Below are 13,858 nucleotides of genomic sequence, written 5' to 3' on the forward strand. Positions count from 1 at the left end.
ATCCTACTCAGCCAGGCTGAATTGAAGATTTTCTAAAGAAAATCCTATTCAGCCAGGCTGAATTGAAGATTTTCTATAGAAAATCCTATTCAGCCAAGCTGAATTGAAGGTTTTCTAAAGAAAATCCTATTCAGCCAGGCTGAGTTGAAGATTTTCTAAAGAAAATCCTATTCAGCCAGGCTGAATTGAAGATTTTCTAAAGAAAATCCTATTCAGCCAGGCTGAATTGAAGATTTTCTAAAGAAAATCCTATTCAACCAGGCTGAATTGAAGATTTTCCTAAAGAAAATCCTATTCAGCCAGGCTGAATTGAAGATTTTCTAAAGAAAATCCTATTCAGCCAGGCTGAATTGAAGATTTTCTAAAGAAAATCCTATTCAGCCAGGCTGAATTGAAGATTTTCTAAAGAAAATCCTATTCAGCCAGGCTGAATTGAAGATTTTCTAAAGAAAATCCTATTCAGCCAGGCTGAATTGAAGATTTTCTAAAGAAAATCCTATTCAGCCAGGCTGAATTGAAGATTTTCTAAAGAAAATCCTATTCAGCCAGGCTGAATTGAAGATTTTCTAAAGAAAATCCTATTCAGCCAGGCTGAATTGAAGATTTTCTAAAGAAAATCCTATTCAGCCAGGCTGAGTTGAAGATTTTCTAAAGAAAATCCTATTCAGCCAGGCTGAATTGAAGATTTTCTAAAGAAAATCCTATTCAGCCAGGCTGAATTGAAGATTTTCTAAAGAAAATCCTATTCAGCCAGGCTGAATTGAAGATTTTCTAAAGAAAATCCTATTCAGCCAGGCTGAATTGAAGATTTTCTAAAGAAAATCCCATTCAGCCGGGCTGAATTGAAGATTTTCTAAAGAAAATCCCATTCAGCCAGGCTGAATTGAAGATTTTCTAAAGAAAATCCTATTCAGCCAGGCTGAATTGAAGATTTTCTAAAGAAAATCCTATTCAGCCAGGCTGAATTGAAGATTTTCTAAAGAAAATCCTATTCAGCCAGGCTGAATTGAAGATTTTCTAAAGAAAATCCTATTCAGCCAGGCTGAATTGAAGATTTTCTAAAGAAAATCCTACTCAGCCAGGCTGAATTTAAGATTTTCTAAAGAAAATCCTATTCAGCCAGGCTGAATTGAAGATTTTCTAAAGAAAATCCTATTCAGCCAGGCTGAATTGAAGATTTTCTAAAGAAAATCCTATTCAGCCAGGCTGAATTGAAGATTTTCTAAAGAAAATCCTATTCAGCCAGGCTGAATTGAAGATTTTCTAAAGAAAATCCTATTCAGCCAGGCTGAATTGAAGATTTTCTAAAGAAAATCCTATTCAGCCAGGCTGAATTGAAGATTTTCTAAAGAAAATCCTATTCAGCCAGGCTGAATTGAAGATTTTCTAAAGAAAATCCTATTCAGCCAGGCTGAATTGAAGATTTTCTAAAGAAAATCCTATTCAGCCAGGCTGAATTGAAGATTTTCTAAAGAAAATCCTATTCAGCCAGGCTGAATTGAAGATTTTCTAAAGAAAATCCTATTCAGCCAGGCTGAATTGAAGATTTTCTAAAGAAAATCCTATTCAGCCAGGCTGAATTGAAGATTTTCTAAAGAAAATCCTATTCAGCCAGGCTGAATTGAAGATTTTCTAAAGAAAATCCTATTCAGCCAGGCTGAATTGAAGAGTTTCTAAAGTAAATCCTTTTCAATCCTATTCATCCAGATTTTCTACAGAAAATCCTATTTACATTTTAGCTAAATTGAAGTGAAAATTTTTTTTCGAATGTAGGAAAATTAGGCCTTTGCCAACGTTGTGTGTATTTCTGCTGTGCATCTCACACACGTTGATGAACAGTTCGAACAACGAACCGGTCTTTCTTCGAAATTGCAGCCATGCAGCAAACGTGAATGAGTGAGAGGGAGGAGATGCAACCAAGAAACCAGTCATCGAGGCAGTCAGTCCATCAGTAAATACCATATGATAGGAACCAAAAAAGCTAACCTGTAGTTGCCGTTGTAGCCAACGCCGCCAACCATCCTCTGGGTTGTTTCATTGTTGTGTTATTCTCGCTGCTAATTATACGATAGCCTATTTGCTTCTTTCTGCTCTCCAGCATTTTATGTTCTTCAGTTTTATTTTGACTTGGTTTCATTTTATTGTGATGGAAGATTTTTTGGCTTTTGATAGTTTTGTTAAAAAAAACCAATGTGGAATGTGGAACAGCAACAACAACAATACATTGCTGCTGGTGCTACTTGTGGCCTGTATAACATATGAACATTCCTTTTGAAGAGGCTTGACTTCAGTTGGCTTTGGCCACATTTGTGGAAGTGGTAGCAGCTCTTCGGCATTCAGTTGCTTTTTGCATTCAGTTGTTCTATGAAAGATCCTAATCGGTCAATTGAGTCCTGAATTGAATGCTATTCAGCCAGGCTGAATTGAAGATTTTCTGTAGAAAATCCCATTCTACCAGACTGAATTGAAGATTTTCTGTAGAAAATCCCATTCTGCCAGGTTGAATTGAAGATTTTCTCTAAAAAATCCCATACTGCCAGGCTGAATTGAAGATTTTCTAATGAAAATCCTATGAAGCCAGGCACAATTGAAGATTTTCTATAGAAAATTCTATTCAGCCGTGCTGAATATACGAATTTCTATGGAAAATCCTATTCAGCCTGGCTGAATTAAAGATTTAACAAACGAATCCTTTTTGGTCAGACTTAAATTTAAAGTTACCTTCGTCTAGAGAGTTCAACATCCAAGTTCAGAATGCTATCTCACTACCTTCTCTGCACCAGTCATCTCCTCTTCTGTGTTCAGTGGTAAGACAATCACCACGTTTCCAAGGGCGACAGTTTCTCCGACGTCCGTATGTCAAGTGTATCGTTTTCGACCCCCAATTCCGTCATTGTTTAAGTTTTGGAGCCACCTTAGAAGTCTAAAGTCCCATTCGCCTTCCACTTTTCCCTCACGGGAAAGCGAATCCAGTAGGTCTTATCTTGAATTGGTTTTGATGTATGAGAACATCTTTAGACTACCCACTGCATCCATAGTATCCAGAGTATTCAAAATTCATCCCAATTTTCCTAATCGTACTCCGTTCCCTCAGTCCTTCACAACCTTTTAAAAATTGACCAACCCTTTAAAGGCCACTTTTTCTTCCTTCTTTACTACCTTTTAAACTGCGCACATTCTAAGAAACTTTGTAGGGCCTAGAAAATTCACACTTGGCGCCTCGTTTTTATTCTGAAAGGTTGATGACATCCAGACGCAGCGCGTTTCTAGTCTTCGGGGAATTTCCAAGACGCCACGATTCACAAAGATAGCAATATTAAGCGGTATCATCATAATCCTTGTTTTCTCATCCTTCTACGCCAATAACCCAGTTTCTCCCCTTTTCTAATCCCAGGAGAGTTTCCGACATCTCCATATGCCTTATATCTTAGGCTTGCATTGACTTCAATATCAGATGTCGCAGTCTTACTAACCCCAGCTGCATTTGCAACATCTCCAGTAGCCCCTTTTTCCGTGTTACTCAACATCAACGCATTTTTCTTCCACGCAGGCCAAATTCTTCCCTAGAGGTCAAATGAATCCAAGAAGGCTCTCCCTGAAGCTTTCCCAGTAAGCCAAATTTTCCGCTTTCGTACCGACATCGTTAGGACAATCGGATGAATCATCCGACAATTGCAACTAAAAACGAGAGAAGTGGTCCGAACTACACGGCTGAGTTAAATTTGATATATTTACCGCCACATCGTACCAATGTCGGAGCAAAATTCCATGGAATTGAAGGGGCATTTTACTTAACACCGGGACAAGGGAAAGTCTATAGTGCTTCCAATTCTCAAGACTGGAAAGGATACTACTGTCAAAGTTAGTTATAGACCGATTTCTCTTACCAACTGCCTTTGTAAACTCTTTTGAGAGAATGTTGAACAGGAGATTAGTTTGATTTTTGGAGAAGCATCGTTTATTGAGTACGAAACAGTCCAGTTTTAGGCAGAATAGCAGAAAACTTGGGCATTTCGTATTCTGATGTTAGAAGGGATTAGATTGCAGTCTTTTTCAACATTCAAAGGGCTTATGTCTCTACCCAGCAAAAACACGCATTACCAAATAACCAGAAAGGTAAGGTCATTCAAAAACTAATAACTACTTATTTTTTGGCATCGATTGTAATTACTTTGGCATGGCGATGTCCTAGGTCCAATAGTTCAAAAATAGGATTTTGAGTTTACTTTTATAAACCATAAGTGTCCAATTTGCATTATTTGGCTCACCTTGAGTTCCTTCATATCCTGCAGAAATTTTATAGAAGATTAAGTAGGACCTCAAACCATAGTAGACACCCCAACCCCAAAGTGATAAAATATAGAAACAGTGAACACTTATATGAAGCAAAAGACGTGCCCCTCTTCACCAGAAAGAAGCCACAAACCAAACTCGCAATATTGCTCCATTCCCCACCAATCAATGTTGTATGACTGTAAACGCCACTGCAAAATCCTTCCATTCCTTTTCTCGTGTCCTTTGTTTCATCAAAAGAAAACGAAATAGACGTGCAAAAACCTCAATTACCACCTGTAGACAGCATGAAAAATAAGTCAGACATAATTCTCCGAAAAAAGGGCAAAAGCATATAAAAACTACCATACAGCCAGACACTGAACTCCCATGCAACTCTTCTAATGGCCTAAGTAGAGATTTTCCTTGGGAACAAAACACTTTAAGAACTTTTTTGAAACTCGTTCACGTTGTTTAAATGAAAGGAAAGGAAATAAACTTCAAACACCCCCAATCAACTTTCCCCAAGCTTTGCAAGGAAGTTCATAGCTAAAAAGATAGCAGGGAAAAGAAAAAAATTCTATGAGTCTTCCAATAGAACTGACACTTTGTTAAAATTTTGAAGACATAATGCGAGACTTGAAAAAAAACCGAAAACTTTCCAAGTGTCTTGGTGGAGAGGACTTAAAATCTCAAAAAAGAAAACTTTTTGAACATTTTTTCAAAAGGTTAAAAGCCTTTTAGTTTCACTTGATGTTGGACGGGTAAGTAAAACTTGAAGTTTCATAAGACATGACATATTGACAAGGCGCATTTAGTTGAAAAGGTAAAAAGCAAGCTAATGGTTGGCTATATTTTTGGAAAATGAAAGGCAATAAATTTAATTTCCAGTTGATGTAAATGCCAAGATTTTAAATTGAATAAGAAGTTTCTAAAGGGAGGGAGTTTTGCTAAATATGATAAATTGCTGGGGAAGAATATTTAGGCTAAAGACTTTTTTCTAAGAACAAACTAAAAGATAAGAAAAAAGGACTCTCTTACTGCTGAACGCCCTGAAAACGATTTAAGGATCATCATTGAGAACAGTAAGTGGTTTCATATAACTTAATATGATCTAGTTAGGTCTTTATTTCATATAGCCTTACATTTACTGAACTCACCAATAACGATCATCAGTGCCCAAAATAAAGATTTTGCTGATTTAATCACAACTTTCTTGTTCAAATGCCACACCCTTTAAAATCTTTCCACCCTAAGTTTATGATCAACAGTCATCGGTTTATCATCGGTAATAAAAACACAGCCGATATTTAAGCAGCTTATAAAATTTCTTCCATTGTATAACAATGATGGTCCCCCAATGTCAGTAAAGGTCAATTTAAAGTTCCGGCTACTGCTATTACCAAGGCCAAGCTGAACTGTTTAAAAAATAATTAAAAATCCAGAAAGCCACTAATAAACCTTATCTTAAAGTTTCAAAAGATTCCACTTAGTATTCTTGATAATTTATGTCACATTAAAATTCACTTCATTTCCCATTGCATAACTTCTTAAAGTTCAAATATTTTAACTGCACTTTACTGCCAAACACTTACCTTTTGCTTCAATGGTAAACCACTAACTATTGCTGTTAAAAAAGCAAAATCTCACTTGTCGGATTGCTGTGGTTGGCACTAAGAATGACCTACACCTATCGGATGATAACAAACAACTGAGACGCGATAGCCTCAAACACGCCAAAGTATATAAATTTCCAATACTTGAATTCGGTAAGACACCATGAAGTGTGTGTGTGAGCCATAGGAAAAAAACAAACAATCAAAAAAAAAGTTGTTTTGAATTCTTTTTTTTGATCACTATTTTCAAATTTGAATATTTTTGTGAGTGTCTTAAAGAAAACAAAAACGCAAATACTCTATATAAATAGAAATAAAGTAGGGAAGCACAGTGTTTAAGAACCGTATAATGGAGTCGCAGAAATGGCAAAAACTAAACATAAAATTTTCCAAAAACCCTTAAAAACGGCTCCTAAAAACAGGCTGAAATGAAGATTTTCTAATGAAGACCTTAATCTGCCAGTCTGAGTGGGAGATTTGCTAAAAAAAAAATCTTCATCACCATTGACATATGGCGCCCGAGCAGAGATCTGACAAAAATTTTAAAAGCGGAAAAATCCGAATTACCGCCACCGATGAATCTCAGTTACCCGCACAAACACAGGTTTTAGGATCCGAAAAAATTAGCCGCACAAATAACAAAAACTAAACATACAAATTTCCAAAAAAAATCCTTAAAAACAGGTCCTAAAAACAGGCTGAAATAGAGATTTTATAAAGAAGACCCTAATCAGCCAGTCTGAGTGGGAGATTTGCTAAAAACTCTTAATCACCATTTACAGATGGCGCCCTAGCAGGGACCTAACGAAAATGTAAAAAAAACAGCATTACCGCCACCGATGAATCTCAATTTCCCTCAGAAGATAACACCACATTCTGCTCTCATGCCTGAGTTGGAGATTTTAGAAAATAATCCTATTCACCATTACAAATGGCGACCGAGCAGGGACCTGAAGAAAATGTTAAAAATCAGAATTATCGCAACCGATGAATCTCAATTTCCCTCAGAAGATAACACCACGTCCTGATCCCATACCTAAATTGGAGATTTTCTAAAATAATCCTATTCACCATTACAAATGGCGGCCGAGCAGGGACCTGACGAAAATTTTAAAAATCAGAATCACCTCCTCCAATGAATCTCAGTTTCCCGCACAAGATAACACCACGTCCTGATCCCATACCTAAGTTGAAGATCTTCTAAAAACTCCTATTCACCCTTTACAAATGGCGACCAAGCAGAGACCTGACGAAAATGTTAAAAATCAGAATCATCGCCACCTATGAATCTCAGTTTCCCTCACAAGATAACACCACAATCTGATCTCATACCTGAGTTGGAGATTTTCGAAAATCTCCTATTCACCATTATATAAGGCGCCCGAGCAGGAACCTGACAAAAATGTAAAACAACAGAAAAATCGGAATCACCGCCACCTATGAATCTCAGTTTCCCGCACAGGAAAACACCACATTCTGATCGCATGCCTGAGTTGGAGATTTTCTAAAATAATCCTATTCACCATTACAAATGGCGACCGAGCAGGGACCTGACGAAAATGTAAAAAAACAGAATTACCGCCACCGATGAATCTCAATTTCCCTCAGAAGATAACACCACATTCTGATCGCATGCCTGAGTTGGAGATTTTCTAAAATAATCCTATTCACCATTACAAATGGCGACCGAGCAGGGACCTGACGAAAATGTAAAAAAACAGAATTACCGCCACATATGAATCTCAGTTTCCCGCACAGGAAAACACCACATTCTGATCTCATGCCTGAGTTGGAGATTTTCTAAAATAATCCTATTCACCATTACAAATGGCGACCGAGCAGGGAACTGACGAAAATGTAAAAACACAAAAAAATCTGAATAACCACCACCGATGAATCTCAGTGCCCGCACAAGATAACACCGCATTCAGATTTCATGCATGAGTTGGAGATTTTCTAAAATAATCCTATTCACTATTACAAATGGCGACCGAGCAGGGACCTGACGAAAATGTAAAAAAAAACACAAAAATCGGAATAACCACCACCTACGAATTTCAGTGCCCGCACAAGCTAACACCACATACTGATCTCATACCTGAGTTGGAGATTTTCGAAAACCTCCTATTCACCATTATATAAGGCGCCCGAGCAGGAACCTGACGAAAATGTAAAACAACAGAAAAATCGGAATAACCACCACCGATGAATCACAGTGCCCAGCACAAGACAAGAACACATTTGATCTGATGCCTGAGTCACTCGGTTGGATATATTTCTTAAAACGAACAATGCGAGAGTCGATGCGAGAAAGTTTACAACTCACCAAAGGGATGGCGGTGGATTATCTAAGAAAACGGCTAAGTGATTACGACCATCGTTATCACGGGTCGTCAGGTTGCGGATGGTGGTAAGCTCCGTTTTTAAGCGGATGGCCAATATCAGCTTCTGTTTCCAGGTTAGAGGCAGCTGTAGGCAAGCGTCGGATCTTGGAGCAAGCGGCTCGCGACAACGAGGGATACATGTGCGATCCCACAAAACCCTTTCCATGAAAAAAAATAGGAATAGTAAAAAGGAATCCCATAACGTTGATGACCCACGCAAACGAAAAAAGAACCATGATTTACGGATCTGCACCTGGAAAGTCTCCATAGAGAAGGTGCAGAATACTCGCTGGCGGTTGTATTAGACAAGAACAAGGCCGATATCACGGCTTTACCGGAAGTGCGATGGACTGGGAATGGCGTCACTACAATACCAAACGGTATACCAAACGGTAAAGAACTATACTATAGCTGCCATAAAACGAGGCATTAATTTAGCTGTGGATTTGTGGTTAGACGAAGACTGAAACACCTTCTTCAACATCAGCCTTATTTGTGTTCATGCCCTGAAAGAAGACAAGGACGAGCAGACCAAGGATATTTTCTACAAGCGCTAAGAGAGAAATTATGACCGCTGACTCGCCCATGGTATATCGTTCTGGGAGATGCGAAGATAGGGAAGGAAGACTTCTTTGGTCCAACAGTCGGAAAGTTTAGCCTCTACGAGATAACGTCCAGTAATGGGTTTGAGGCTGATAGATTTTGCCGCGGCAAAAAAACATGGTATATAGTAGCACCAGTAGCACATGGCTGTCACCCGATCACAAAACGATGAACCGAATTGATCACGTTGTGATAGATGGAAGGCATTCATCTAGCGTGTTAGATATACGATCGATCCGTGGAGCGAATACAGATTCGGATCATTTCGTTGTTGCAGCAAAGGTTCGCATCCGTTTGAATATGGCGAGAAAAGGGAACCGAACATTGAAAAGCTGCAAACACAACAAATGACAGCGGCATTCTTCACTCAACTTTCCCAACTACTTGATGGAAGCACTCCTTGTTCCGATGATATAATGGCGCAGTTGCAAACTATTGCCCATTCCATGGAAAATGCCGCGAAATCCGTATTTGGATACCGGAAGCCTTCCCCAAGAACCCATGGTACGACCAAAAGTGTCGCAATGCTACTGAAGCCATTAATGCGGCATATAGAAAAACCCTCAGTAGCAACGCGCCAGTTGAAGGAGTGGTATCGGGAGAAAAGGAGAGAGGAGAAACGTCTATTCCGCGGAAAGAAAAAGGAAATGGAAAGACGTGAGTGTGAGTGTGAGCGAGTTGGGATGTAAAGGAATCAGAATGAAGTCCGAAAATTCTATCAAACAATTACACAACAAACCGATGGCTTTGGTGCAGGCACATTCTCCTTCAGAGACAAAGAAGGAAATCTGGTAACTGACACAGCATGCTAAGGATATGGAAAGAACATTTTGCCCAACTGCTAGTGTTCGGCAATAGCGGCGAAAAGAATACCGCAGAAACGGTAGTACACTCAAACCGGACGACCAAAAGCCCGATGGAAAGATCAATTGGTGGGAGACACCTCGAAACTTGGTGGAACAAATGTTCTGTCCTAGCCGATTAAAGTAAAGGCTATTTGAATTATACTCGAATGGAGCGATCGTGATTATCTTGACGTTGCGGAGAACAAAACTGTGGCAATGTTGCTCAAGGGCATCTTGTCGCGAAGTCGTTCACCCACGATTCAATCTGGCGGAGCTAGTATCAGAAACCAAACGCTCGTAAAATATCTGGGAGTGACTATTTTAGAGAGAATGGATTTCGTAGTTCACTTGGATTGGGTGAAGGAGAGATGACTGGAGTAGTCGAAATGGTTAAGCGGAGGACAAAACCGTTACAATATTGCTCAAGGGCATCTTGTCGCGGAATCGTCCACCCACGATTCAAACTGGCGGAGCTAGCAACAAAAACGTAGCGCGCGAAAAATATCTGAGAGTGATTGTTTCAGAGAGAATGGGTTTCCTGGTTCATTTGAATCGGGTGAAGGAGAAGATGACTGGACTAGTCTGAGAAGTGATTGGGGTCTTAGTTGTCGCGCTGTTCTGTCCATATATAGCCTATTTGTTGCTTGAAAACCTTATAGAGCGGCTGTGTGGCACGGAATTGATCCGACTGTCCTTGGACGAAACAAGATCCTCTCATGTCAGAGGGTAGCAATGCCGGCTTGCTTGCCTGTGTGTAGGACTGTTTCGACAGATGAACTACAGGTATTGCTTGGCGCGCCCGCTTCATTTGAGTTACATGACTATTCTGTTTAGTGTGAGAAAGGGAATTCCATTAGGGCGTGAGGATTGCTTCTGAGCTGGCAGGTGGTTCAATGATGATAAGTGGAAAACTAGATGGACGAAGAGTGACAATAGTCGGGTGACTTACGAATTTATTCGTGACGCGACGTTGGTACGAGATCGCCCGTACTTTGGCTTCGGCCTAAGTACGGGGCTTCATACCGTCGGAACATGGCTTCTTTAATGCATTTTTGCATGAGAGGAACTTGCCCTCGACTGATCTGAGCGACTGTGGGAGACCTGAGGGCAAGAGGCTCTACAGATGTAATGCCAGTGCTATACAGACATTAGAGATTTAAGCGCGATGGGCATTAGCGAGGCGGTGTGTGATTTCAGCATGCCCCTTGAAGACGGGGCGACTGTTGCCAGGCTGAATTGAAGATTTTCTTTCTCGATAGCAAAATTGAATTTCGATGTATATTTTGTTTTCTGATCTCACCCCACTGTCAACAAAAGATTATACTTGCCTCTTCAAAGGAAACTTTTTGGACAAACAACCCAAATAATTCCATAAAGTGCAAATAAACATACATTACTACATACAAAAAGTATGGTTAATTAATTATGTGCTCTTATACTCTTTATACAAATATAGAATAATACACCATATAAAAAGATAAACATATATGCGAACGCACCTGCAATCACATGCTTCTATACACTGTGATTGGCTTCTAATAATCATTTTGTTTGGCTTTGTTTCAAGTGCTACCTTCTTCATTTGTGCAATATTTGGGTTTTGCTTCTCGTTTCTGGACATTCTTATTGTCAATTTGTTTATTTGGTAATTCATAACTAAAAACGAAAACGATAAGGTTTAGTGATAGCGTGATAAAAATTCGAATTTCATAATAAATAAAAATTTTGCGTGTTTATGGCCGGTTCCATGGGAAATTAACCCTAGGAAATACATTGTGTCTAATTAAAAAATTACACACACTTTGTGGTCACTGGTGACGTGCTCTACTACATACGCTTCCCTTGGGTGATCTCATTAATGAGCGTAGTTTGTCTAATACAGATCACCATGCCACAGTAGTCGCCAATGGGAGAAAATACAGATACAGATAATATTTTTGTAAGTTGTAGTGAGACAATTCATTGACGTTATTTTTATTATTATACATTTAATAAGTAAATATTTTATACTTATACTTATACTTATACTTATACTTATACTTATACTTATACTTATACTTATACTTATACTTATACTTATACTTATACTTATACTTATACTTATACTTATACTTATACTTATACTTATACTTATACTTATACTTATACTTATACTTATACTTATACTTATACTTATACTTATACTTATACTTATACTTATACTTATACTTATACTTATACTTATACTTATACTTATACTTATACTTATACTTATACTTATACTTATACTTATACTTATACTTATACTTATACTTATACTTATACTTATACTTATACTTATACTTATACTTATACTTATACTTATACTTATACTTATACTTATACTTATACTTATACTTATACTTATACTTATACTTATACTTATACTTATACTTATACTTATACTTATACTTATACTTATACTTATACTTATACTTATACTTATACTTATACTTATACTTATACTTATACTTATACTTATACTTATACTTATACTTATACTTATACTTATACTTATACTTATACTTATACTTATACTTATACTTATACTTATACTTATACTTATACTTATACTTATACTTATACTTATACTTATACTTATACTTATACTTATACTTATACTTATACTTATACTTATACTTATACTTATACTTATACTTATACTTATACTTATACTTATACTTATACTTATACTTACTTCCTCTCCTTATCCTATCCTTATCCTATCCTTATCCTATCCTTATCCTATCCTTATCCTATCCTTATCCTATCCTTATCCTATCCTTATCCTATCCTTATCCTATCCTTATCCTATCCTTATCCTATCCTTATCCTATCCTTATCCTATCCATATCCTATCCTTATCCTATGCTTATCCTATCCTTATCCTATCCTTATCCTTTCCTTATCCTATCCTTATCCTATCCTTATCCTATCCTTATCCTTATCCTAACCTTTTCCTATCCTTATCCTATCCTTATCCTATCCTTATCCTATCCTTATCCTATCCTTATCCTATCCTTATCTTATCCTATCCTTATCCTATCCTTATCCTATCCTTATCCTATCCTTATCCTATCCTTATCCTATCCTTATCCTATCCTTATCCTATCCTTATCCTATCCTTATCCTATCCTTATCCTATCCTTATCCTATCCTTATCCTATCCTTATCCTATCCTTATCCTATCCTTATCCTATCCTTATCCTATCCTTATCCTATCCTTATCCTATCCTTATCCAATCCTTATCCTATCCTTATCCTATCCTTATCCTATCCTTATCCTATCCTTATCCTATCCTTATCCTATCCTTATCCTATCCTTATCCTATCCTTATCCTATCCTTATCCTATCCTTATCCTATCCTTATCCTATCCTTATCCTATCCTTATCCTATCCTTATCCTATCCTTATCCTATCCTTATCCTTATCCTATCCTTATCCTATCCTTATCCTATCCTTATCTTATCCTTATCTTATCCTTATCCTTATCCTTATCCTTATCCTTATCCTTATCCTTATCCTTATCCTTATCCTTATCCTTATCCTTATCCTTATCCTTATCCTTATCCTTATCCTTATCCTTATCCTTATCCTTATCCTATCCTTATCCTATCCTTATCCTATCCTTATCCTATCCTTATCCTATCCTTATCCTATCCTTATCCTATCCTTATCCTATCCTTATCCTTATCCTTATCCTATCCTTATCCTATCCTTATCCTATCCTTATCTTATCCTTATCCTATCCTTATCCTATCCTTATCCTATCCTTATCCTATCCTTATCCTATCCTTATCCTATCCTTATCCTATCCTTATCCTATCCTTATCCTATCCTTATCCTATCCTTATCCTATCCTTATCCTATCCTTATCCTATCCTTATCCTATCCTTATCCTATCCTTATCCTATCCTTATCCTATCCTTATCCTATCCTTATCCTATCCTTATCCTATCCTTATCCTATCCTTATCCTATCCTTATCCTATCCTTATCCTATCCTTATCCTATCCTTATCCTATCCTTATCCTATCCTTATCCTATCCTTAACCTATCCTTATCCTATCCTTATCCTATCCATATCCAATCCTTATCCTATCCTTATCCTATCCTTATC

General features: G+C 37.6%; 1 protein-coding gene across 1 annotated transcript in view; it reads right to left on the reverse strand.

Moving 5' to 3' along the window:
* The window catches only part of LOC106081907 (globin CTT-VI), a 30,006-nt gene extending 24,002 nt beyond the window's left edge, over nucleotides 1-6,004 (reverse strand). The window contains exon 1 of the mRNA XM_013244170.2: nucleotides 5,868-6,004. The gene's annotated coding sequence lies outside the window, so the exon portion shown is untranslated. The remainder of the gene's footprint in view (nucleotides 1-5,867) is intronic.
* Between the last annotated feature and the right edge of the window lie 7,854 nt (nucleotides 6,005-13,858).

The sequence above is a fragment of the Stomoxys calcitrans genome, chromosome 2 (genome assembly GCF_963082655.1).
Source record: "Stomoxys calcitrans chromosome 2, idStoCalc2.1, whole genome shotgun sequence".
Taxonomy (NCBI): Eukaryota; Metazoa; Arthropoda; class Insecta; order Diptera; family Muscidae; genus Stomoxys; species Stomoxys calcitrans.